This window comes from Heterodontus francisci, unplaced genomic scaffold (genome assembly GCF_036365525.1).
Source record: "Heterodontus francisci isolate sHetFra1 unplaced genomic scaffold, sHetFra1.hap1 HAP1_SCAFFOLD_61, whole genome shotgun sequence".
Taxonomy (NCBI): domain Eukaryota; kingdom Metazoa; phylum Chordata; class Chondrichthyes; order Heterodontiformes; family Heterodontidae; genus Heterodontus; species Heterodontus francisci.
The window spans coordinates 8,729,852-8,753,936 of record NW_027141441.1 but is presented as its reverse complement, the minus strand read 5'-3'; the positions used below and the strand labels follow the sequence as shown (position 1 = coordinate 8,753,936).

The 24,085-nt window shown below is 44.8% G+C and overlaps 1 non-coding gene across 1 annotated transcript; it reads right to left on the bottom strand.

The window, feature by feature from the left end:
- Positions 1 to 21,845: 21,845 nt before the first annotated feature.
- On the bottom strand, positions 21,846 to 21,919 carry trnat-agu (transfer RNA threonine (anticodon AGU)). The gene has a single exon. It is a non-coding gene; the product is annotated as a tRNA-Thr (tRNA).
- Positions 21,920 to 24,085: the final 2,166 nt, after the last annotated feature.

Sequence of the window (24,085 nt, the reverse complement as noted above, 5' to 3'; positions counted from 1 at the left end):
TGCTAGTGTGGTAAGATGGAGTTGATGTAGGAGATTAGCTGTGATCTTATTGAATGGCAGAGCTATTTCGATGGGCCGAATGGCCCACTCCTATTTTTTATGTAAAGTTCCATTCCTCTCAGGGAATATTTTATTTTCAAAAAGAGAAATACTGCACACTGGAAATCTGAATAATAACAGAAGATTCTGGAAACACTCAGCAGTTCCAGCAGTATCTGTGGAGAGAGGAAGGTAGGAGCAATGTTTCAGGTCCATAGAAGGGTCACAGAACTGGACCACTATCCCGAGCTTCTCTTCTCCACAGTTGTTTCCGGACTGGCTGAGTGTTTTCAGTATTTTAGGCTTTTTCTTTCTGTATTTCATCCTTTTCCCATTTGACTATTTGCTGTGAAACTTTCAGCGTTGTGCTCAATTCTTTGTGTCGTTGTGTTTTCTTTATTTGAAGTAATGTAAATAGTATCCTGAAATGAATTTGCCAAATGATTGGGCAAATTGTTACAACCAGTTTTTGAGCAAGTTCTCCACATACACAGTGAAGGATTCCTTCACATTTGTGAAGACCATACAGGACTTGCATATCGATAGCAATGCCGTGTCCATGTGTTCATCTGACATTGCTAGCCGATTCACCAATGTACCACTTCAGGAAGCCATAGATATTTGCACTGCAGTGCTATATCATGGCGATCTAGACCCGTCACCATTGTGTGAATCAGTATTCATTGAACTTATGAACTCGGCAACTTGCACAGTTGAGTTCAGTTTTATTGAAACCATGTATCGCTGGTGTTGCCATGGGATCCCCTCGAGGCACAGCTCTCACAAATATCTTTGTTGGATTCCATGACAAACCTGTTTTTAAGGGAATGACACCTAACCTCCGACCTCTTGCATATTTCCAATATGGAGATGATAGGTTTGCTATATTTGAATCCTCAGCTGCATGAAATAATTTCCTTGCACGTCTTCATGGGCTCCATCCTACACTCAAATTCACCTTTGGAATGGAGCAGTCAAATGAGTTCCCTTTCCTTGATGTACTACTTGAGAAATCTGCTAAGGGGTTTTCTACCACGGTCTATTGCAAACCTACCTTCCCAGGTCAATGCACGCGTTGGGATTCTTACAGTTCCATGAGCTATAAGATTGGCCTTATCGGCAACCAATCACTGACCGACGTTGGCTCCTGGTCCAGCAACAACTCAACCTCAAAATCCTCTGACCTGCTGAGTGGTTCCAGCATTTCTTGTTTTTATTTCAAAATACTCATCCTTGTTTCTAAATCCTTATGTGTTCTCACCTGTCCCAACGTCCTTCCTCCCTCCGTAACCACCTCCCTCCCTCCCTCCATAACCACCTCCCTCCCTCCGTAACCACCTCCCTCCCTCCCTCCGTAACCACGGAGTCTTATCGAAAACCTCATAAATAGGGCTGAGCCATTTGCTCACCATGCAAGCTTGATGCTGAAATAGGGCAAATCAAAGACATCGTGCATTACAATGGCTACACTGATCAGATCATTTATATCTGTATATCACACAAACGTATAAACGGGCTGGAGGACGTCATTTTGAGCCCTGAAAAGTGCCCAGTCTCCTCAAATTACCCTGGAAAGGTAATATATCCCCAGTATTTGAGTAACAGGTGAAGCTCGCTGTTTCCTGCTGTTGCTATGCAGGAGCAACAAGTGTGCTCTTCGCCACTAACAGGATGCTGCTGTCAAGCAAAAGAGACGTCCTGCCTATCACACAAATAAGTAACGTGATATATGAATTTCAATACCAGTGTGATGCTAGGTTTCGAGACCGTACATCCCAAAACTGGCGGATTGTATCAAATAACATGTCCCTTCCGCTGTTCGCAATGGGCCCTACCCAACCAACCCGTGCTTGCAAAACTCAAAACACAGTATCCAACATGAGATGTGATTCCACAATAGGACAACATTTGCTAAATAATTCTCAGTGTGCTAAGAATTACACTGACAACTGATTTAAGACTGTCAGTTGGGCTCGCAGTGTGGTGCATTGGTGTGTACTGTAAGCTACATATATTAATACACAGGGCCCTGTTCTTTGCAGGCAGAAAGAACATGCACACATATTGTGCCAGTTTCAGCTAAACAAAATAAGTGACAGCCATTCACTGGCTCATTCCACAGGGCAATGCCTTGACCAATCAGAGTCAAGCTGCCTGGTTTAAATTTCAAACAAAGCTGGGCAGTTATCTGTCAGTTACCATAAACTGGTGCATTCTGAATGGCAATGCCTCGACCAATCAGAGTTCACTTGCCAACCAATCAGCACTCTCTTCTCATACAGAAGAAAGTTGTTGTTTTCCTTTAAATTGGTATTCTTGTGGATTGCCCTGCTGAGTGCAAGACTAAAACAACTGGATACCAACGTTTGGACAACATGTCACTATTTTCACGAAATGATTACTTTTATTTTCAATATAAAAATATAAAGCAATATGAGTGTAACATTTACAGACAAATTCTATTACCTCACATTGCCTGATTCTTTCACACTGACAGACTATGTGAAGTACTGTCCCGATTTTGCAGTTCTCACTTCCAGTTAGCAAATGTCAGCAATCTGTGATACAGTGCAGTTTACAGACCAGACCATCAATCACAACATGCAATAATTGTTCAGCTTATGTTGGACTGGTGGGATTTAGAAAGACTAGGAATTGAGATGAGCTGTTATTGTATTTAATTATTTGTTTCATGGGATGTGGACGTCGCCAGCCAGGCCAGCATTTATAGTCCATCCCTAATTGCCCATGAGAAGGTGGTGGTGAGCTTCCTTCTTGAACCACTGCAGTCCATGTGGGGTAGGTACACCCACAGTGCTATTAGGAAGGGAGTTCCAGGATTTTGACCCAGCGACAGTGAAGGAATGGCGATTTAGTTCCAAGTCAGGATGATGTGTAGCTTGGAGGAGAACTTTCAGGTGGTGGTGTTCCGATGCATCTGCTGTCCTTCTCCTTCTAGGCAGTAGAGGATGTAGGTTTGGAAGGTGCTGCCTGAGTAGCCTTGGTGCATTGTTGCAGTGCATCTTGTAGATGGTACACACTGCTGCCACTGTTCGTCAGTGGTGAAGGGAGTGAATGTTGTGGACGTGGTGCCAATCAAGCGTGTTGCTTTGTCCTGGATGGTGTCGAGCTTCTTGAATGTTGTTGGAGCTGCACCCATCCAGGCAAGTGGATAGTATTCCATCACACTCCAGACTTGTGCCTTGTAAATGGTGGACAGGCTTGGGGAGTCAGGAGGTGAGTTACTCACCGCATGCTTCCTACCCTCTGACCAGCTCATGTAGTCACACTATTTATAAGGCTACTCCAGTTCAGTTTCTGGTCAATGGGAACGCCCAGGAAGTTGATAGTGGGGGATTCAGCGATCGTAATGCCGTTGAATGTCAATGGGAGATCGTTAGATTCTCTCTTGTTCGAGATGGTCATTGCCTGGCACTTGTGTGGCGCGAATGTTACTTGCCACTTATCAGCCCAAGCCTGGATATTGTCCAGGTCTTGCTGCATTTCTACATGGACCTCTTCAGTATCTGAGGAGTCGCGAATGGTGCTAAATTTTGCATACATCAGTGAACATCCCCACTTCTGACCTTATGATTTAAGGAAGGTCACTGATGAAGTAGTGAAGAAGGTTGGGCCGAGGATACTACCCTGAGGAACCCCAGCAGTAATGTCCTGGAGCTGAGATGATTGACCTCCAACAATCACAACCATTTTCCTTTGTGCTAGGTACGATTCCAACCAGTGGAGAGTTTTCCTCTTGATTCCCATTGACTCCAGTTTTGCTCTGGCTCCTTGATGCCATACTCAGTCAAATGCTACCTTGATGTCAAGGGCAGACACTCTCACCGCACCTCTTGAGTTCAGCTCTTTTGTCCTTGTTCGAACCAAGGCTGTAATGACGTCAGGAGCTGAATGGCCCTGGCGGAACCCAACTGAGCGTCACTGAACAGGTTATTGCAAAGCAAGTGCCCCGTCGATGACATCTTCCATCACTATACTGATGATTGAGAGTAGACTGATGAGGCAGTAATTGGCTGGGTTGGATTTGTCCTGCTATTTGTGTACAGGACATACCTGGGCAATTTTCCACATTGCCGGGTAGATGCCAGTATTGTACCTGTACTGGAACAGCTTGGCTAGGGGCGCGGCAAGTTCTGGAGCATATGTCTTCAGTACAATTGCCGGAATATTGTCAGGGCCCGTAGCCTTTGCTGTATCCAGTGCCTTCAGTCGTTTCTTGATATCACGTTGAGTGAATCGAATTGGCTGAAGACTGGCATCTGTGATGCTGGGGACTTGAGAAGGAGGCCGAGATGGATCATCAACCCAGCACTTCTGGCTGCAGATTGTTTCAAATTCTTCATCCTTATCTTTTGCACTGATGTGCTGGGCTCCCCCATCATTGAGGTTGGGGATATTTGTGGAGCCACCTCCTCCTGTTGGTTGTTTAATTGTCCACCACCATTCATCATTGGATGTGGCAGGGTGTAGATCTGATCCGTTGGTTGTGGGATCACTTAGCCCTGTCTATTACATGCTGCTTCTGCTGTTTGGCATGAAAGTGGTCCTGGGCTGTAGCTTCATCAGGCTGACGCCTCATTTCAAGGTATGCCTGGTGCTGCTCCTGGCATGCCCTCCTGCACTCTTCATTGAATTAGGGTTGATCCCCCAGCTTGTTGGTAATGTTAGAGTGGGGGAATATGCCGGGCCATGAGGTGACAGATTGTGGTTGAGTACAATTCTGCCGCTGCTAATGGTCCACAGCACCTCATGGATGCCCAGCTACGCATTGCTAGATCTGTTCAAAATCTATCCCATTTAGCACAGTGGTAGTGGCACACAACACAATGCAGGGTATCCTCACTGTGAAGACGGGACATCATCTCCACAAGGACTGTGCAGTGGTCACTCCGACCAAAACTGTCATGGACTGATGCATCTGCGGCAGGCAGTTGGGTGAGGATGAGGTCAATTATGTTTTTCTCTCTTGTTAGTTCCCTCACCACCTACTGCAGACCCAATCGAGCAGCTATGTCCATTGGGACTCGGCCAGCATGGTCAGTAGTGGTGCTACCGAGCCACTCATGGTGATGGACATAGAAATCCCCCAGCCAGACTACATTCTGTGCCCTTGCCACCCTCACTGCTCCCTCCAAGTGGTGTTCATCAGTCTCTCGCTGTCTCTTGCTGGTTTGCTCAGTACCTTTCTCTGTCTGTTCCTTTCTGAGTCCTGATAAACTCAATTGCTGGTTTTCTATGTGTCTTTCTCTGCCTGTTCATTTCTGGATCCTGATAATATCTTCCTGGTTTTCTGTGTGTCTTTCTCTGCCTGCCTACAATCCTGTTTTTGCAAAAACATTGGGGAAATGAACATATTTCACTAACGGGCAGCTAAAATTTAAAACAGCAGTTAGCAGAGTGGCGCAGCGGAAGCGTGCTGGGCCCATCACCCAAAAGTCGATGAATCGAAACCTTTCTCTGTTATTTATGTTTGGTAATAACACAAACAGTTCACTTTCAAAACATCAAGTATTTACCCATCATAACAAAATGCTTCCAAAGGCACTCTATTGCAATCAGCTTCTTCCTTCTAGTGAACACATCAATCATCAACAAAATCACTTTTGCTCACACGAACACAAACTGCAAACACGGACCAGCCGAGTCTCTCCCACTTTGTCAACCCATTCCTGCAGAGCCTCCTCTCCACCACCCGATGGTGATGTTGGCCACAATAAAACCAGGACAAATGGTCACAGTGAGGAGACGGTCAGTAACAGAAAATAAAACAATAACAGGGAAAACCTTTACACAACAACAGGCTACATCTTTACACAACAGAAAACATATTTACACACCAGGAAATACCTTTCGACAACAGGGAGAATACAATCATACAAATGCCTTGTTTCTCCATCTCAGTCTCGTTGTCTCTCTCTCTGTCCCTCACTTTTGCTTCCTCACAGTCTATTCTTGGTTTTATGTGTGTTTTTCTCTCTGTCCCGTTGTCGATGGTGTTACTCAGCGTCCTTGTAACATTGTGTAGCCTGGCTGAGCCTCCCAACACCTGTGTTGCTGTAATAAAAACAGAAAATGCTGGAAATGCTCAGGAGGTCTGGCAGCATCTGTGCAGAGAGAAACAGTTAACAGTTCAGGTCTGTTTCCTTAGCTCACATTAACTTTGTTTCTTTCTCCACAGATGCTGCCAGACCTGCTGATTATTTCAAGCATTTTCTGTTTATATTTCAGATTTCCAGCATCCGCAGTATTTTGCTTTTGTACGTGTGTTGCTATGTCTGGGACTGATTCAGTGCAATGCCATTGCTTCATAAACAGCGTTAAAACAAACATTTATCTCGTTAACACAAATCGCTAATACACAGCTGGATATAAACAGCAGCCTGCAGCAGAGGGTGCAGTGGAAGTTTATTAACACAAATAATTCACCAGCACTATATTTACTGCTATCCACAATGACACCACACTTCATCTTAACACGTTTTACTCTTTATTTACATCAACTTCTTCCTTCCAGTAAACACTTCAATTTGGAACACAGCTTCCAAATCACCTTTATTCACAAACCCGAACACACACCAGCCCAGACTTTCCCCTTTCTGTTAACCCATTCCTGCATCACTGCCTCTCCACCAACAGTTGTTGCTAGAATCATACAATCATAGAATGGCTACAGCACAGAAGGAGGCCATTCGGCCTGTCGAACCCGTGCTGGCTCTCTGTTAGAGCAACTCCCCTCATTTCACTCCCCAGTCAGTTCAATTTTGGAGGTGGGAAAACTTCTCGAAAGAATAATTCGGGACAAAATTAATAGTCCCATGGACAAATGTGGGTTAATTCAAGAAAGCCAGCCTGGATTTCTTAAGGGAAAATCATGTTTAACTGTCCTGCTGGAGTTTTTTGATGAGGTAACAGAGAGGGTTGATGAGGGCAATGCTGTTGATGTGGTCTTCATGGACTTTCAAAATGTCTGGCAGCATCTGAAAGGTCACTGACCTGAAACGTTAACTTTGCTTCTCTCTGTGCAGATGCTGCCAGACCTGCTGAGTATTTCGAGTATTTCTTGTTTTCATTATGGCACAGAGTTCCCTTTTCAAACTTACAGAATTAACCACAATAATGTACTCTGAGATTCAAGTTAAATATCAGCCCAATATTTACACACATTATGAGTTTATAAGTTTCAGTATTAATTCCCATAGTGCATCCTGACATATACATTAGATATAACATAAGAACAGAAGAAATAGGAGCAGGAGTAGGCCATTCAGCCCTTCAAGCCTGCCCTGCCATTTAGTAAGATCATGGCTGATCTGCCCCAGACCTCAACTCCTCTTTCATGCCAGCTCTTCATAGCCCTCAACTCTCCAATATTTCAAAAATCTATTTACATCCTCTTTAAATACTTTCAGTGATTTAGCCTCCAATACTGTCTGGCGTAGAGAATTCCAGACATTCACTACCCTCTGAGAGAAGAAATTCCTTTGCATCTCAGTTTTAAATGAGTGTCCCCTTATACTGTAACTATGTCGCCTAGTTTGAGATTCCCCCACTAGTGGAAACATTTTCTCAACATCTACCCTGTTAATAAAAAAAAGAAATGCTGGAAATACTCAGCAGGTCTGGCAGCATCTGTGAAGAGAGAAGCAGAGTTAATGTTTCATGTCAGAGACCCTTCTTCACCCTGTTAAGCCCCCTCAGAATCTTGTACGTTTCAAAAAGATCACCCCTCATTCTTCTAAACACGAATGAATAACCTGTTTAGCCGTTCTTGATAAGTCAACCCCTTCATCTCAGGAATCAGCTGAGTGAATCTCTTTTGAACTCCTCCAATGCCAGTACATCCTTTCTTAAGTCTAAATCCCAAGTGCGATATCAGATTGAGAGAATCTGAAAGATAGTATAACCTGAGATACAAACTGAGATTTCAGTTTAAAACTCACCCGGATTGTGAAAATAAAAGATACAATAGCAATTTAATTTGTATAGACTGTGCATTGGATCACATTCCAGCCCTCATACAGTATCAGACTGGAAGATACTGTAGCAATTCCATTAGTGCAGACTCATCCGTACATTACAGAGCAGGGAACATGTTTAAACAACCGGGAACACTTTTACACAAGACGGATCATATTTACACAACTAAGAAGATCTTCACCCAACAGGGGTGAATTTTACACAATAACAGAGAACATATTACACAGCAGGAAATATCTTTAAAAGAACACAGGTAACATCTTTATACAACAGAGAACACAATTACATAAACCATCAGTCTTTCGCTGTCTCTTGCTGGTTTGCTCAGTACCTTTCTCTGTCTGTTCCCTTCTGGGTCCTGATAATCTCTTCCTGGTTTTCTGTGTGTCTTTCTCTGTCTGTTCCTTTCTGGGTCCTGATAATCTCTTCCTGGTTTTCTGTGTGTCTTTCTCTGTCTGTTCCTTTCTGGGTCCGAATGATCTCTTCCTGCTTTTCTGTGTGTCTTTCTCTGTCTGTTCCTTTCTGGGTCCGAATAATCTCTTCCTGCTTTTCTGTGTGTCTTTCTCTGTCTGTTCCTTTCTGGGTCCGAATGATCTCTTCCTGCTTTTCTGTGTGTCTTTCTCTGTCTGTTCCTTTCTGGGTCCGAATGATCTCTTCCTGCTTTTCTGTGTGTCTTTCTCTGTCTGTTCCTTTCTGGGTCCGAATGATCTCTTCCTGGTTTTCTGTGTGTCTTTCTCTGTCTGTTCCTTTCTGGGTCCGAATGATCTCTTCCTGCTTTTCTGTGTGTCTTTCTCTGTTTGTTCCTTTCTGGGTCCGAATGATCTCTTCTTGCTTTTCTGTGTGTCTTTCTCTGTCTGTTCCTTTCTGGGTCCGAATGATCTCTTCCTGCTTTTCTGTGTATCTTTCTCTGTCTGTTCCTTTCTGGGTCCGAATGATCTCTTCCTGCTTTTCTGTGTGTCTTTCTCTGTCTGTTCCTTTCTGGGTCCGAATGATCTCTTCCTGGTTTTCTGTGTGTCTTTCTCTGTCTGTTCCTTTCTGGATCCGAATGATCTCTTCCTGGTTTTCTGTGTGTCTTTCTCTGTCTGTTCCTTTCTGGGTCCGAATGATCTCTTCCTGCTTTTCTGTGTGTCTTTCTCTGTCTGTTCCTTTCTGGGTCCGAATGATCTCTTCCTGCTTTTCTGTGTGTCTTTCTCTGTCTGTTCCTTTCTGGGTCCGAATGATCTCTTCCTGCTTTTCTGTGTGTCTTTCTCTGTCTGTTCCTTTCTGGGTCCGAATGATCTCTTCCTGGTTTTCTGTGTGTCTTTCTCTGTCTGTTCCTTTCTGGGTCCGAATGATCTCTGCCCGGTTTTCTGTGTGTCTTTCTCTGCCTGCCTCATTGTCGGTGCTGTTACTCTGTGTCCTTGTGTCATTGTGCAGTGAGGGTGAGTCCGTCAGCACGTGTGTTGCTGAGTCCGGGATTCTTGAGAAATCCGACTGCAATCCTATTTTTATAAAAACATTGGGGAAATGAACATATTTCACTAACGGGCAGCTAAACTTTAAACCAACAGTTAGCAGAGTGGCGCAGCGGAAGCGTGCTGGGCCCATAACCCAGAGGTCGATGCATCGAAACCATTCTCTGCTATTTATGTTTGGTAGTAACACAAACAGTTCACTTTCAAAATATCAAGTATTTTACCCATAATAACAAGATGTGCTCGACTGCAATCAGCTTTTTCCTTCTAGTGAACACATCAATCAGTAACAAATCACTTTTGCTCACACGAACACAAGCTGCAAACACGGAACAGCCGAGTCTCTCCCACTTTGTCAACCCCTTCCTGCAGAGCCTCCTCTCCACCACCAGATGGTGATGTTGGCCACAATAAAACCAGGACAAATGGTCACAGTGAGGAGACGGTCAGTAACAGAAAATAAAACAATAACAGGGAAAACCTTTACACAACAACAGGGTACATCTTTACACAACAGAAAACATATTTACACAACAGGAAATACCTTTAGACAACAGGGAGAATACAATCATACAAATGCCTTGTTTCTCCATCTCAGTTTCTTTGTCTGTCTCTCTCTCTCCGTCCCTCACTTTTATTTCCTCACAGTCTATTAGTTTTCTGTGTGTTTTTCTCTCTGTCCCGTTGTCGATGGTGTTACTCAGCGTCCTTGTAACATTGCGTAGCCAGGCTGAGCCTCCCAACACCTGTGTTATAGAACATAGAACAGTACAGCACAGTACAGGCCCTTCGGCCCACGATGTTGTGCCGAACCTTTAACCTACTCTAAGATCAAAACTACCGACATACCCTTCATTCTACTATCATCCATGTACCTATCCAAAAGATGCTTAAATGTCCCGAATGTATCTGCTTCTACTACCACCACTGGCAGTGCATTCCACGCACCCACCACTCTCTGTGTAAAGAACCTACCTCTGACATCTCCCCGAAACCTTCCTCCATCACCTTAAAATTATGCCCCCTGGTGATAGCCCTTTCCACCCTGGGAAAAAGTCTATGACTATCCATTCTATCTATGCCTCTCATCATCTTGTACCCCTCTATCAAGTCACCTCTCATCCTTCTTCGTTCCAATGGGAAAAGCCCTAGCACCCTCAATCTTTCTTCGTAAGACATACCCTCCAGTCCAGGCAGCATCCTGATAAATCTCCTCTGCACCCTCTCTAAAGCTTCCACATCCTTCCTATAATGAGACGACCAGAACTGAACACAATATTCCAAGTGTGGTTGAACCAGGGCTTTATAGAGCTGCAGCATAACCTCACGGCTCTTAAACTCAATCCCCCTGTTAATGAAAGCCAACACACCATATGCCTTCTTAACAACCCTATCAACTTGGGTGTCAACTTTGAGCGATCTATGGACATGGGCCCCAAGATCCCTCTGTTCCTCCACACTACCAAGAATCCTGTCTTTCAGCCTGCATTCTGCATTCAAATTCGACCTTCCAAAATGAATCACTTCACACTTTTCCAGGTTGAACTCCATCTGCCACTTCTCAGCCCAGCTCTGCATCCTGTCAATGTCCCGTTGCAACCTACAACAGCCTTCCACACTATCCACAACTCCAGCAACCTTCGTGTCATCGGCAAACCTGCTAACCCAGACTTCCACTTCCTCATCCAAGTCATTTATAAAAATCACAAAGAGCAGAGGTCCCAGAACAGATCCCTGTGGAACACCACTGGTCACCGAGCTCCAGGCTGAATACTTTCCATCTACTACCACCCTCTGTCTTCTATGGGCCAGCCAATTCTGTATCCAGACAGCCAACTTTCCCTGTATCCCATGCCTCCTTACTTTCTGAATGAGCCTACCATGGGGAACCTTATCAAACGCCTTGCTGAAATCCATATACACCACATCCACTGCTCTTCCTTCATCAATGTGTTTTGTCACATCTTCAAAGAATTCAATAAGGCTTGTGAGGCATGACCTGCCCCTCACAAAGCCATGCTGACTGTCTCTAATCAAACTATGCTTTTCCAACTAATCATAAATCCTGTCACTCAGAATCCTCTCCAATAATTTGCCCACTACCTACGTAAGACTGACTGGTCTGTAATTCCCAGGGTTATCCCTATTCCCTTTCTTGAACAAGGGAATAACATTTGCCACCCTCCCATCATCTGGTACTACTCCAGTGGACAGTGAGGACGCAAAGATCATCGCCAAAGGCGCGGCAATCTCTTCCCTCGCTTCCCTTAATATCCTTGGGTATATCCCGTCTGGCCCCAGGGACTTATCTGTCCTCATGTCTTTCAAAATTTCCAGCACATCCTCCCTCTTAACTTCAACCTGTTTGAGCATATCAGCCTGTTTCACGCTGTCCTCACAAACGACCAGGTCCCTCTCACTAGTGAATACTGAAGCAAAGTATTCATTTAGGACCTCCCCTACCTCCTCCGACTCCAGGCACAAGTTCCCTCCACTATCCCTGATTGGCCCTACCCTCACTCTGGCCATCCTCTTGTTCCTTACAGATGTGTAGAACGCATTGGGATTTTCCTTAATCCTACCCGCCAATACTTTTTCATGTCCCCTTCTAGCTCTCCTAAGTCCATTCTTCAGTTCCTTCCTGGCTACCTTGTAACCCTCTAGAGCCCTGTCTGATCCTTGCTTCCTCAACCTTAAGTAAGCTTCCTTCTTCCTCTTGACTAGCTGTTCCACATTTCTTGTCATCCAAGGTTCCTTCACCCTACCATCCCTTCCTTGCCTCATCGGGACAAACCTATCCAGCAGTCGCAGCAAGTGCTCCCTAAACAACCTCCACATTTCTGTCGTGCATTTCCCTGAGAACATCTGTTCCCAATTTATGCACCCCAGTTCCTGCCAAATAGCATTGTAATTCCCCCTCCCCCAATTAAATATTTTCCCATCCCGTCCGCTCCTGTCCCTCTCCATGACGATAGTAAAGGTCAGGGAGTTGCGATCACTATCACCGAAATGCTCTCCCACCGAGAGATCTGCCACCTGGCCTGGTTCGTTGCCAAGCACCAAATCCAACATAGCCTCCCCTCTAGTCGGCTTATCTACATATTGAGTCAGGAAACCTTCCTGGACACACCTGACAAAAACTGTTCCATCCAAACTATTTGCACTAAGGAGGTTCCAATCAATATTAGGGAAGTTGAAGTCACCCATGACAATAACCCTGTTACTTCTGCACCTTTCCAAAATCTGCCTCCCAATCTGTTCCTCGTGTCTCTGTTGCTATTGAGGGGTCTATAGAAAACTCCCAATAAAGTGACTGCTCCTTTCCTGTTTCTGACTTCCACCCATAATGACTCAGTAGACAAACCCTCCTCGATGACCTCCCTTTCTGCAGCTGTGATACTATCCCTGATTAACAATGCCACTCCCCCACTTCTTTTACCTCCCTCCCTATTCCTTTTGAAACATCTAAACCCCGGAACATCCAACATCCATTCCTGCCCCTGTGATATCCAAGTGTCCGTAATGGCCACAACATCCTAGCTCGAAGTACTGATCCATGCTCTAAGTTCATCAACCTTATTCCTGACACTTCTTGCATTAAAATAGACACACTTCAACCCATCATACTGGCTGAAACTTTGCCCTGTCAACTGTCTAACCTTTCTGACAGACTCTCTGCACTCTGTATCTGCCTGTTCAACAGCTACCCCATCCACTTATCCATAGCTCCGGTTCCCATCCCCCTGCCAAACTAGTTTAAACCCTCCCGAAGAGCTCTAGCAAACCTCCCGCCCAGGATATTGCTGCCCCTCCAGTTCAGATGCAACCCGTTCTTCTTGTACAGGTCCCACCTTCCCCAGAAGGTATCCCAATGATCCACATAACTGAAGCCCTCCCTCCTACACCAGCTCTGTAGCCACGTGTTCAGCTACACTCGCTCTCTGTTTCTAGCCTCATAAGAACGTGGCACCGGTATCAATCCTGAGGTTACTACTCTGCTCGTCTTGCCTTTTACCTTCCAACCGAACTCCTATATTTGCTTTTCAGGTCCTCATCCCTTTTCTGAGCTATGTCATTGGTACCGATATGTCCCATGACTTCTGGCTGCTCCCCCTCCCCCTTAAGAATCCTGTAGACTCGATCCGAGATATCCCTAACCCTGGCACCCGGGAGGCAACATACCATCCGGGAGTCTCGTTCGCGACCACAGAATCTCCTGTCTGTTCCTCTAACAATTGAATCTCCTATCACTATCGCTCTCCTATTCTCCATCCTTCCCTTCTGAGCCGCAGAGCCAGACTCAGTGCCAGAGACCTGGCCACTGTGGCTTTCCCCTGGTAGGTCCCCCCACCCCGCCAACCAAAGGGGATCCCTGCACTGTGCGCCTATTCCCTTTCCCTCCCCTGACTGTCACCCAGCTACCTTTATCCTGTGATTTCGGTGTCAGTACTTCCCTGTAACTGCTCTTTATCATCCCCTCTGCCTCCCGCATGATCCGAAGTTCATCCAGCTCCTGCTCCAGTTCCCTAACGCGGTCTCTGAGGAGCTGGAGTTGGGTGCACTTCTCACAGGTGAAGTCAGCAGGGACACAAGTGGTGACCCTTACCTCCCACATCCTGCAAGAGGAGCATGCAACTGCCCTAGTTTCCATCCCCTCTGCTCTAAATTGACAACAGAGAATAAAAAAATATAAAGGAAAACCTTACCTTACCAAACCCTCCACACAAGAGTCCTTTTTTTTGGTTGGAGGAGGAGGATGGCATGGAGGAGGAGGATGGGTGGGAGACACTACACGTGAAGTGTTTCGGGTTTAGCCACTGCCCGAATATATAAGTTCACTTACCCAGAAGTCCTCGTGTCCGCGTCCGCCGAATCGCCAGGTAAGTACTTTATAGTGAAACTTACCTTCCCGGCTGCCCCCTGGCTCGCACTATCACCGCTACTGCTGATCAAAGGTGTTGCTGTAATAAAAACAGAAAATGCTGGAAATGCTCAGTAGGTCTGGCAGCATCTGTGCAGAGAGAAACAGTTCACAGTTCAGGTCTGTTTCCTTAGCTCACATTAACTTTGTTTCTTTCTCCACAGATGCTGCCAGACCTGCTGACTATTTCAAGCATTTTCTGTTTATGTTTCAGATTTCCAGCATCCGCAGTATTTTGCTTTTGTACGTGTGTTGCTATGTCTGGGACTGTTTGAGTGCAATGCTATTGCTTTATAAACAGCGTTGAAACAAACGTTTATCTAGTTAACACACAGCACTAATGCACAGCTGGATATAAACAGCAGCCTGCAGCAGAGGGTGCAGTGGAAGTTTATTAACACAAATAATTCACCAACACGATATTTACTGCTGCCCACAATCACACCACGCTTCATCTTAACATATTTTATTATTCATTGACATCAACTTCTTGCTTCCAATAAACACTTCAATTTGGAACACTGCTTCCAAATCACCTTTATTCACAAACCCGAACACAAGCTGCAAATGCTGCAAACACACACCAGCCCAGACTTTCCCCTTTCTGTCAACCCATTCCTGCATCACTGCCTCTCCACCAACAGTTGTTGCTAGAATCATACAATCAGAGAATGGCTAAAGCACAGAAGGAGGCCATTCGGCCTGACGAACCCATGCTGGCTCTCTGCTAAAGCAACTCACCTCGTCTCACTCCCCAGTCAGTTCAATTTCGGTGGTGGGAAAACTTCTCGAAAGAATAATTCGGGACAAAATTAATAGTCCCATGGACAAATGTGGGTTAATTCAGGAAAGACAGCATGGATTTCTTAAGGGAAAATCATGTTTAACTGTCCTGCTGGAGATTTTTGATGAGGTAACAGAGAGGGATGATGAGGGCAATGCTGTTGATGTGGTGGACATGGACTTTCAAAAGGTCTGACAGCATCTGAATGGTCACTGACCTGAAATGTTAACTCTGTTTCTCTCTCTCCAGATGCAGCCAGCCCTGCTGAGTATTTCCAGCACTTTCTGTTTATATTTCAGATTTCTAGCATCTGCAGTATTTTGCTTTTATTGACTTTCAAAAGGAGTTTGATACAATGCAACACAACAGACTTGTGAGCAAAGTTATAACCCATGGAATAAAAGGGACAGTAGTGACATGGACATGGAATTGGCTGAGTGACAGGAAACAATGAGTAGTGATCAATGGATGTTCTTCGGGCTCGAGGAATGTTTGTAGTGGAGTTCCCCAGGAGTCAGTGTTGGGACCCTTGCCTTTCCTGATATATATTAATGACCCAGACATTGGTGTACAGGGCAGAATTTAAAAATTTATGGATGATACGAAAATTGGAAGCATTGTGAACTGTAAGGATGATAGTGTGGAACTTCAAAAGGACATAGACAAGTTGGTGGAATGGGAGGACAGATGACAGGTGATGTTCAATGCAGAGAAATGTGAATTGATTCATTTTGGTAGGAAGAACATGGAGTGACAATATAGAATAAAGGGTACAATTCTAAAGGGGGTGCAGGAGCAGTGGGACTGGGGTTATATGTCATTGGTTGAGAGAGTGGTTAATAAAGCATACAGTATCCTCGGCTTTAGTGATAGAGGCATAGAGTACAAGAACAAGGAGGTCATGTTGAACTTGTATAAGACACTAGCCTCAGCTGAAGTATTGCGTCCAGTTCTGGGTGCCGCACTTTAGGAAAGATGTGAAGGCATTGGAGAGATTATGGAAAAGATTCATGAGAATGGTTCCAGGGATGAGGAATTTCAGTTATGAAGATGGATTGGAGAAGTTAGGATTGTTTTCCTTGGAGAAAAGAAGGCGAAGAGGAGATTTCATAGTGGTATTCAAAATGATGAGGGGTGTGGACAGAGTGGATAGGGAGAAACTGTTCCCACTTGTGAAAGGATTGAGAACGAAAGGTCACAGATTTAAAGTAATTGGTAAAAGAAGCAAAAGCGACATGAGGAAAAACTTTTTCACACAGCGAGTGGTTAAAGTATGAACTGCCTGAGAATGTGATGGAGGCAGGCTCAATTGAAGCATTCAAAGGGGAATTAGACTGTTATCTGAAAAGGAAGAATGTGCAGGATTATGGGAAGAAGACGGGGAAGTGACATGAGGTGAATTGCTCATTTGGAGAGTCAGTGCAGACACGATGGGCCAAATGGCCTTCTTCTGTGCAGTAACAATTCTGTGATTCTGTGATTCCAATATTCAAGTCATTTATATATATGGTGGTCCTGACACTGACCCTTGTGGACATCACTGTTCACCATCTTCCATTCTGAAAAACAACCAAATATCACAACTCGCTTTTCTTGATATTTCATCCATTTTTTAATCGAAGCAGATACTGACCCTCCTATTCCAGGAACCTCAGTTTTGTTACCCAGTCTTTTATGTGGTAGTCTGTCAAACGCTTTCTTAAAATCCATATAGACAACATCCATTGCTTTCCCTTCATCAACCTTTTCTCTTTCTTCATCAAAAAAATCAGTTATATTAGTGAAGAAGTGGAAAGGTGCTGAACCTCTCAGTTTTCGGTCTTCCCAAACCAAGTTCAAGGCCTGAATAATGAACCGATTGCCTCATCAGTTCTGTGAATAATACAATGATTTAATAGACAAAGTTTTGAAACATTCCTGCCCATAAATCTTGATAACAGAGAGTGTGTGGATCTCCTGACTCAGAATGTTTAATGGATACAGTCCTCAGATCCGACAAGGAACCCCTGAACATCCACAGTAAGGACAGTGTGGATGAGGAAATGTAAGAGCTGGGAGCTGAAACTCAGGGACGGCCGAGCTCTCCTGTCATTGAGCTTGTGTGTCTGCTCTGCTCGCCGCACTTCCGGCTCTACTTTGTTTCCAATGAAAAGATGAAAAAGGCCGTTCGGTTTTCCTCTCACTGACAGCGTGTTTCACTCGGGTTAATATAACCCGGGACTTTTGCTGCTGAAATGAATTCTGCAAGGTCCCAGCAAACACACCGGCTCCCTCCTTTCTCCCCTCTTTCTATCTGATTGTTTTATCAGGAGGGGCTCAATAATAACAAACCCCCTGCAGGGAATGACCGCAAATTGAGCATCTAAATGGGGCAAGTGGGCAGCTTCCTGGGTTCTAGGTTCCCCCTACCCCGCCCCTCCCTCCCTCCAGTCCAAGCCCTTCTTCACTTTCTTTGGGACTTTGATGAGGGTGAAATGGGGAAAGTTCCCATTGATGTTTGAATGCTGAATTGCTGCAAAGATCTGCGCACGCGCGACATAGCCCCGCCCCCTGTGAGACGTCACAATGAGGAGTGGTGCGCACACGCAGCCTTTCCCCAACCCAGTCTGTGAGGCCATTCACTCAATCAGGGGAAGATGCTTTAAATCAGCTGCTAATGGAGACTTCCCGGACCCGGGGGAAGGGAACAAACAGCATCTGCTTCCAGCAGCCACTGCTTTGGGAGCGTGTCCGCAGATGTGCTCAGAGATTAGCATTGAGTGGTGGGAAGTTGAGGGGGAGTCGGGGAGTGTTTGTAACAGACACTGTGGAGCAGGAGCTGCTCCCGGAACATGAAGTGAGCCGGGGACACGGGGAAGGGAGAGTTCATTCTCGGACAGTGTCTGTACAGGCTCAGGGAGACACAATGGGAAGAAATCACTATTGAAAATCACTGACAATTTCACCACCCAATTCAGAGGGAATTTTCCTGCTTTAGTTCCAGTCTCTCACTGTTTGTTGGATCGTGAACAGTGGGGGGAAAATAGCTGCAAAATAACGATGTGGACAGTTAGACAAAGAGCATTTATTGCAGACACAAGGTGAGAAGTGTGAAAGGCACATTTTAAACAGTGGCTGCTTGCTTTCTGTTGAAATAGAAATGTGACTGTGTAAAGGTCACTGCTCCATCGGACAGTCCCAGTCATTGAGCAGTGCAGGACTTGTGTTGTTTCTGAATGTCACAAACTTGTTGTAAAACCACTGCAAACACCTGGTAAACAGAAGCTGAATACTGCAGTACTGCAGTGGCGTCAGACACTGACACTGTTTGTGTTCCTGGTTTTCATTTTGTGATTGTTCATAATGATTATTATTGGGACGATTACATTGATCGCTTTTCTATCTTCTACCTCACCAGTTCTTTCATTCCTGCAGGAAAATACATGAAGGAACCTGAATGGATGTGGTGATTCTTGGACACAAGGAAAAGTGCAGTGATCTCGTTCCAACACACAGTCGGTACAGGATCACTCCCAAAGCACAGAGATACTGCCAGCTCATCAGTTCCACTGGAACAAACAAAAGAAGTAGTCAGACAGACACTGATCCCAAAGTCAAGAGACACATTTTCAATCCAACAGTCAAACAACGGCAGGAGAGACAGAAGTTGTTTCTATTTCACTCCAATTCAGTACAGCTGACAGGTTGATACATCAATCACAGTCCAAAAACAAACTCACTATCAGATCTAAATAAACTCTGTCACCATGGTCACATTTTAAATATAAAATCTGAAATAGAACAGACAAAATTTACAGAATTGAAAGGTACAGAATGAATGGGTGGCACAGTGGTGCAGCGGTCAGCACTGCAGCCTCACAGCTCCAGGGACCCGGGTTCGATTCTGGGTACTGCCTGTGTGGAGTTTGCAAGTTCTCCTTGTGACCGCATGGGTTTTGGCCGGTTGCTCCAGTTTCCTCCCACTGCCAAAGACTTGCAGGTGATAGGTAAATTGGCCATTGTAAATTGCCCCTAGTGCAGGTAGCTGGTAGGGAAATATAGGGACTGGTGGGGATGTGGTAGGAATATGGAATTAATATAGGATTAATATAAATGGGTGGTTGATGGTCGGCACAGACTCGGTGGGCCGAAGGGCCTGTTTCAGTGCTGTATCTCTAAATAAAATAAATAAATAAATATTGATACATTAAGAGAGCGGGAAACAGTGAGAGCAGAGTGGAGCATAAAGAGCCCAGGAGAGGGAGCAAGAGTTCACTCGGAGAGCAGGGAACAGCAAGAGCAGACGTCAAAAAAGGCAAAGGAATGCACAATTAATGGGAGAACACTGAATGGTGTAGAGGAAGTGAGGGACGTTGGAGTGAATGTCCACAGATCCCTCAAGTAGCAGTACAGGTCAATAAGGTGGTTCAGCAGGTATATGGAATCCTTTCCTTTATTAACTGAGGTATCGAGTATGAGGGTGACCTGGTATCCATGTCAATAAGTCATTGACAGCTAACATGCAGGTGCAGCAAGCAATTAGGAAGGCTAATAGTATGTTAGCCTTTTTCGCAAGAGGATTTGAGTACAGGAGTAGTGAATTCTTGCTTCAATTGTATAGAACCCTGGTTAGACTGCACTTGGAGTACTGTGTGCAGCTTTGGTTCCCTCCCCTAAGGAAGGATATTATTGCCACAGATGGAGTGTAAAGAAGGTTCATCAGACTTGTTCCTGGGATGGTGGGACTGTCCTATGAAGAGAGATTGGGGAAACTGGGACTGTATTCTCTAGAGTTTTGAAGAATGAGAGGTGATCTCATTGAAACCTACAAAATATTTAAAGGACAGTCAGGGTAGATGCAGCTAAGATGTTTCCCCTGGTTGGGGAGTCGAGAACCAGGGGACGCAATTTCAAAATAAGGGGCAAGCCACTTAGGACAGAGATGAGGAGAAATGTTGTTACTCAGAGGGTTGTGAATCTTTGGAATTCTGTAACCCAGAGGGCTGTGGAAGCTCAGTCATTGAGAATGTTTAAAGCAGAGATTGATAGATTTCTAAATACAAATGATATCAGGGAATATGAGGAAAGTGTGGGGAAAAGGGCATTGAAGTGGATGATCAGCCATGATCATATTGAATGGTGGGGCAGGCTCGATGGGCTGAATGGCCGACTCCTGCTCCTATGTTCCTAACTCCACATTGTCGATGAGACACAGCCTCAGGCCGACTTGTCGGGTGTTACAAACAGATATCACTGCTTCTGATCTTCACCAGAACAGAGAGTGAGATGTAACATTGATCATCAAACAGACTGTGAGAGAATACAACAGAATAAAACACGTGGAGAGACACTGTGGAATAACAAATAGATTTGATTGGAATGTTAAATTTTGATTGGAATAGATAAAACAGCAGAAACAGCAGATTAAATTGGGACAGAAAAGAGAAACTGATGGGAAGAAGGAAGAAAAGAAAGGATGGATCTGTTCACTTTTTTCAGTTTTTTCACTGGTCCATCAAAGCTGGATTAAAAAAAGATGCAAAAAACAGAGAATTTCACCAAAAAGGGAGATTAAATGCTGCCGAAACCTTGGATCGAAGGATGCCCCAACAGATCACCTGTTTAACTGTCTCCTCACTGGGGGATTTCAATCAATGAGCAATATAATTCTCTACTTTTCTTTTGTTAAATGAAACCACTACTGTCACTTGGAGTTAATATCCCTGTGTTCCAACTCCTGAATAATAAAATTGTGAATTTCGCGATATTTTCTGGACGCATTTCCTGCTGAAAGAACTAAGAACTCTTTTCTAATTTACACAATACTATATACACACTCATCAAGCCTCCGAAACTAGCATCCTTGGTGCTGCTCTCTCCTCCCAAACCTCATCTCATGTGACTGTTACATCATCACTCTGATTGTGGGAGGGGTTAATCCCACTGTCTTCAGCATTAGCCCTTTACATCCTCATCCTGCACTGTCTGTCCAAAAAAATCGGTGGAGGGAACTTGAATTATCAAAACAGCAACAGCTGCCAGTTGAAAATCAACTCAACCCATCAGAGAGAGACTGTCAGAGAACTTCCTGCATCCAGTCCTGACCCTGTCACATGAAGCAGCTGCTCACCCAGACCCCACTCTCATCAACACTGAACATTTTTACTGAGACCCTTCAAATACTGCTTATAAAAGGCCGCAAAGATCAAAGTTCACACAGTTGTATTAAATACAACAAAGTTTAATATCTTCTCACCGTTTCTTGGTAACCACATGAGACATAGGTTTTCTTATTTGGTTCCTTTGATTTTTCTTGTTCCTGACTGACAAATATTCCAAACCTCAGATAAACCCTCCCACTTGCGTCATGTCCCAGTCTCGGTTAAAAGCAAAACATAATGACACAAACACTCTCCTTCAGTGAGATTAATATCAAGCTGTTTTCCAGGTTGAATGTGACTGTGAACAAATTTATGGCAAAGAAGTTACCTTTGATGTATTAGCACTGTAATTCTGTCGAAGGAGGATTAGCCATTCCAAACTCATATCCTTCACAAAGGCTATTTTTGTATGCAATTGAAATTCATCATGTATTTTGAATTAAAGTTCACAAGACACAGGTGTCAATGTTGATAATGAAACTTTTCAAGCATGTTGCTGCTGTGAAACAAGGCTCTGCTGGGAGTTGAACCCAGGCTCTCCTGTTTACTGGACAGATGCTTTAACCAACTAAGCTACAGAGCCAAATTGCAAATGTGTAAGCAATTGAAATCAGAGGAAGACCATGCAGATAGTGGGCAGACTTTGGCGAGTCAAGAGCTGAGTTCGTCACAGCAGAGTTCCCAGCCTCTGACTCGCTCTAGTAGTTGTAGCTATAGTTGCAATTGTAATTGGCAACCGTCCGTCTCGGAAGACGATGGGCTACACCCGGGGTGTACGTTACTTCTGTATTAAACATCGTTTGTTGTGGCTGTAGAGGACGACTCGTGAGTGACAATCCCTTCCGCAGCTGGTACAGATGAATATCATTGGCCCGAGGTCGACTGATAATTTTTCCTTCCTCTGAGCTCTCTTTCCCACCATCTGGTCATTTCTTTTGTCCTCTGCTTTTCCCATGGTCTTCCTGAATGCCTTTCTCCAGGAATTCCAGTCAGCAGGAAGGACATCCCATGCATCGACTCCAATCCCAGTCGGCTTGAGATCTCGCTTTGCAGATGTCCTTGTATCACAGACGTGGGTGACCTGTTGGTCTCGTGCTGATAGCAAGCTCACCAAAGAGCATGTCTTTGGCAAAGCGACCGTCATCCATTCAGCACACATGACCCAGTCAACAGAGTCACCGCTGACTCAAGAGGGCAAACATGTTGCAGATCCCTGCACGCTGGTGCACTTCTGCATTCGGCACTCTGTCCTGCCAGGAGATGCCCAATATCCATCTGAGACAGCGGAGGTGGAAGCTGTTCAGCTGCTTTTCTTGGCTTGCATAAGTTGTTGATGCTTCTCGACTATAAAGGAGGGTGCTGAGAACACAAGCCTGGTACATGTGGAGCTTTGTATTTTCGATCAGTTTGCTGTCGGTTCACATTCGTCTTCTCAACTTTGACATGACAGCTGCAGCATTGACAATCCTGGTGCTGATTTCAGTTTCAAGGGACAGATTGCTGGTGATTGTTGATACAAGGTATGTGAAGCTGTTGACAGCCTCCAAAGTGAGGCTGTCGATGTTGATGGAAGGTGGAGTCTCTACGTCCTGGCCCATAACTTTGATCTTCCTGATGCTGATCGTCAGTCCAAACTCCTTGCAGGCCAGGGAGAACCGATATACAAGCTGCTGTTAATGAACTTCATTATGGGATGTCAGCACAGCGTCATCAGCAAACAGCAACTCACAGACCAAGAACTGACTCATTTTGGTCTTGGTGCGCAGTCTTGCCAAGATGAACAGCTTGTCATCAGCTCTGGTATGCAGGTGGACACCCCCATCTGAGTCACAGAAAGTTTAAAATAGCAGCATGGAGAAGGATATGACAATTGTAAAGGATGTGAGCTGTGAGGAGGGTACAAGGAGGCTTCCAGGGGACTTGGACAGGATAAGTGAATGAAATGACAGATGGAATATAATGTGAATAAGTGTGAAGTTATCCACTTTGTAGAATAAACAGAAAGACAGAATATTTCTTAAATGGTGAGAGGTTGGGAAGTGTTGATGTCCAAAGGGACCTGGGTGTCCTTGTTCATGAGACACTAAAATCTCGCATGCAGGTGCAGCAATCAATTAGGAAGGCAAATGGTATGTTGGCCTTAACACGAGGGGGCATGAGTACAGGAATAAAGATGTCTTGCGGCAATTGGATAGACCCTTGGTGAGATCGTGCTGGAGTATTGTGTACAGTTTTCGTTTCCTTATCTAAGGAAGGATATACATGCCACAGAGGGAGTGCAACGGAGGGTTACCAGACTAATCCCAGGGATGGTGGGATTGTCTTATGAGGAAACTGGGATTGTATTCCTTAAAGTTTCATTTAAAAGGCCATTTCAAACTGAGATAGGGTGGAATTTCTTCACTCAGAGGGTGGTGAATCTTTGGAATTCTCTACCTCAGGGGTTTGTGAAAGTTCAATCATTGAGCATGTTCAAGACAGAAATTGATAGAAATCTTGATACTCATGACATCAAGGAATGTGGGGAGAGCGCGGGAAAGTGGTGTTGAGGGAGATGATCCGCAAGGATGTAATTGAATGACAGAGCAGGCTCGACAGGTGAAACTGCCTCCTCCTACGTTCCGAAGAGAGTTTTCACCAGGACACAGCCCTGTTTTACCCCACTGCTGATCGTGAAAGTGTCTGATGTTGCTCCATTGTAACTGACGGAAATGTGCATGTTCTCGTGGAAAGAAGAGATGACGCCCAA